A 2692-nucleotide genomic window follows, 5' to 3' on the forward strand; every position below is an offset into this window, starting at 1 on the left:
CGAAGACCTCATGTTTATTGTATACTATATCTGTTAGCATTTCATAAGATTTATATGACTTTTTTCCATCAGCATGACATCTTCAAACACCTGCTGGTTTATTGTTTGAAATCCTCGCCACAACCGTAAAAGATTAATGTTGAAAGCAAGAGCTGAGCGGTGGGACAAATGTGCTGTATTATTCATCATCTCTGCTTTCAGTCTCTTTGTTGGCGTGTTTGTTTTGCAGATATAATCTGTTTATTCTGACAGTTCAGGGAATCGAACCCATGACCTGGACGTTGCGAGTGGCAGTTGAGCTGGATGCCCATGACGTGGATATTCTTTCAGATGAGGTGAATGATTTGCAACCATTTGTTCCACTGTTTTTCTAATCTAAAAGCCAAAAAACTACACCCACCGCTCTGAGCTTTCCGGTATCCCATCCGTACGCATGTCCCTCCCATACTCCACCCTCCAATGATGTCATGAGTTATTCCAGGAGGTGTCTATGACTCAGCAATTAAACGCCCAGAGCTCACTGGCGTCATGCAAGGTGTCTGCCTGAGAGCTACAAAAGCAGCTCAGATGTCTTTATTTAGACACCCCATCGCCACCGTTTTACAGGCTCTCATTAACCGCTGCTATGCCCTGTTTACACAGTCTGAGGTAATGAGTATGGGTCCCTTGTTCCTTACGCTTCAGCCTGATTAAGAACTTTCTTGGGCGTTTGTTCAAGGAGAGATGCTAGAGTGGTCTCTCTTGACTCATTTAGGCATGGCAATGGGGAAGCTATGAATCTTTGAGATTAATTTTGAGTGGCGTTGAAAGAAAATGCGATTTTGTTGGATACTGAATAGTTCATTTTGAGTGCCGAGTGGGACTGTGCAGCCAGTCGCATGTGTCGGTCTACATTTATTGAGTTATTTAAATGTATTTTATTTATGAACAAAGTTTACAGTTCCATCGTACAGTCACTCCTGGCTTGGAACTTTATTATACAGTTGCTGAATTGGATTCAGCCTTGGAAACCTACAATCAGTAATATCCTTTGAAGTCTCAGTGGGCTGTTTACCTCCGTGTGAGGCGGGTTAACCTTGAAAATGTACTCTCAAGTTTGACTGAAATTACAGTAAGCAGGAAGGGATGTTTGATCTCAAGAATGTGTGGAGGACAATGTCTTATTCCAAATGTTGGTAAATAAGGAATTGAAACACAGGATGAAATATTTGGTGGAATGTCAAAGCTGTTCTTTTCCTGCCATGCTCCAAAAAAGGACAAAAAAAAAGAAGCCATAAAATCAGAATCAAAAACTTTATTGCCAAGTTTACACACACAAGGAATTTGTCTTGGTGAAAAAATCTTTTAGTGCAGAAGAAAGTACAGACATTGTGCAGACATTAGGCAATTAGGCAATGTAATACAGTGTCTCTGGACTGATTTCTAAGTCTTTTGAAGCCATTCAACAGCCTGTGTTAATTTAATGTCATTCTTCGACACATTGCACCAGGTTTTATGTCATTGACTGATGCTCTCTTCCGTGACCAATCACAAAATGGCAAGGTTGAAAAACACATCCATAAATGATATTTGATAGCTACTGCAGAGGGAACCATTATCACTGAAACTCAGCGACTTGAATATTGGGCTGTTTTTGATATATTGATCAATATTACAGTGTTTTATGGTACTTTTACAGTGCTTTTGCCATTTTTCGAGCTCGGTAGAATAAATCACAGCCCACTTTCTTTGTATTGAAAGTGTAGTCTTCCAATAACGTTTAGTTTTTCACTGAAGAAAGATGATGATACTGGGTTGGAATAACATGAGGGTGAGTCAATGATGACAAAACAATCATTTTGGGGGCATACTATTCTTTTAATATTAGAAATCCACCATTCTGTGGTTCCAAATCTCACTCTCCGGTTCACAATATCAAGAGGAGATGTTAAAGGCACACTATGCAGTTTCCATTTTTCTCAAACGGTGATCCCTAGGGTCGCTGTGGAGTACTTGTATTTAACGTTACTGTCGTAAATACCACTCACGCAGAGCCGTCTCTGCACTCTTCCGACCGCGCTTTCTTCGTTTTCTTCATCTTCACGTCTGAAATGCGGCTGCTTCATATGTTGTTGATGTATGTGACGTCGTGCCGTAAAGCAAGTCATGATTCTCACGAGATTTGTCGGGGCGCCACCTCTCAAACTTGCATGACTGGTTTTGCCAGCGGCGCCCCCCACGCATTTCTTACCTAATAATTCGCCCTACTACAAGTTCGTTTACCATCAAAATGATTTTGAAGCTGTTATATTAAGGTACAAATCTTGCATAGTGTGCCTTTAACTCGGCCAAAAGTGCACAGCCCACTTTCCAGACGAACTGAGGAGGAAGTACTCTGCTCTCGGCCAATTTAACACCTGACCGCCATCCATTTCGCACTCAGAACGAGATGGCACGGTTAGGGAAGGCCACTCTTCTTCCCATGTTACTTTCTGCAGGATGGATCAGCTCATCCATTGGTATAATGGCTAACACCCATTGAGCTCTGCATATCATAAAGGCAATTCAATATAGATGGAAATGAGATTAGACTGTGTTATTAGATCGCGCTTTTCCAGTTCGGCTAAGGCAGCGGGTGCCCTTTTACTATTCAAGGCTATTCTGCAGATTTGTCTGAGGGGAGCAGGTGCATAAGTTATTGTGTGCATTCAAT

Source organism: Squalius cephalus, assembly GCF_949319135.1.
Source record: "Squalius cephalus genome assembly, chromosome: 22".
NCBI classification, from domain to species: Eukaryota; Metazoa; Chordata; class Actinopteri; order Cypriniformes; family Leuciscidae; genus Squalius; species Squalius cephalus.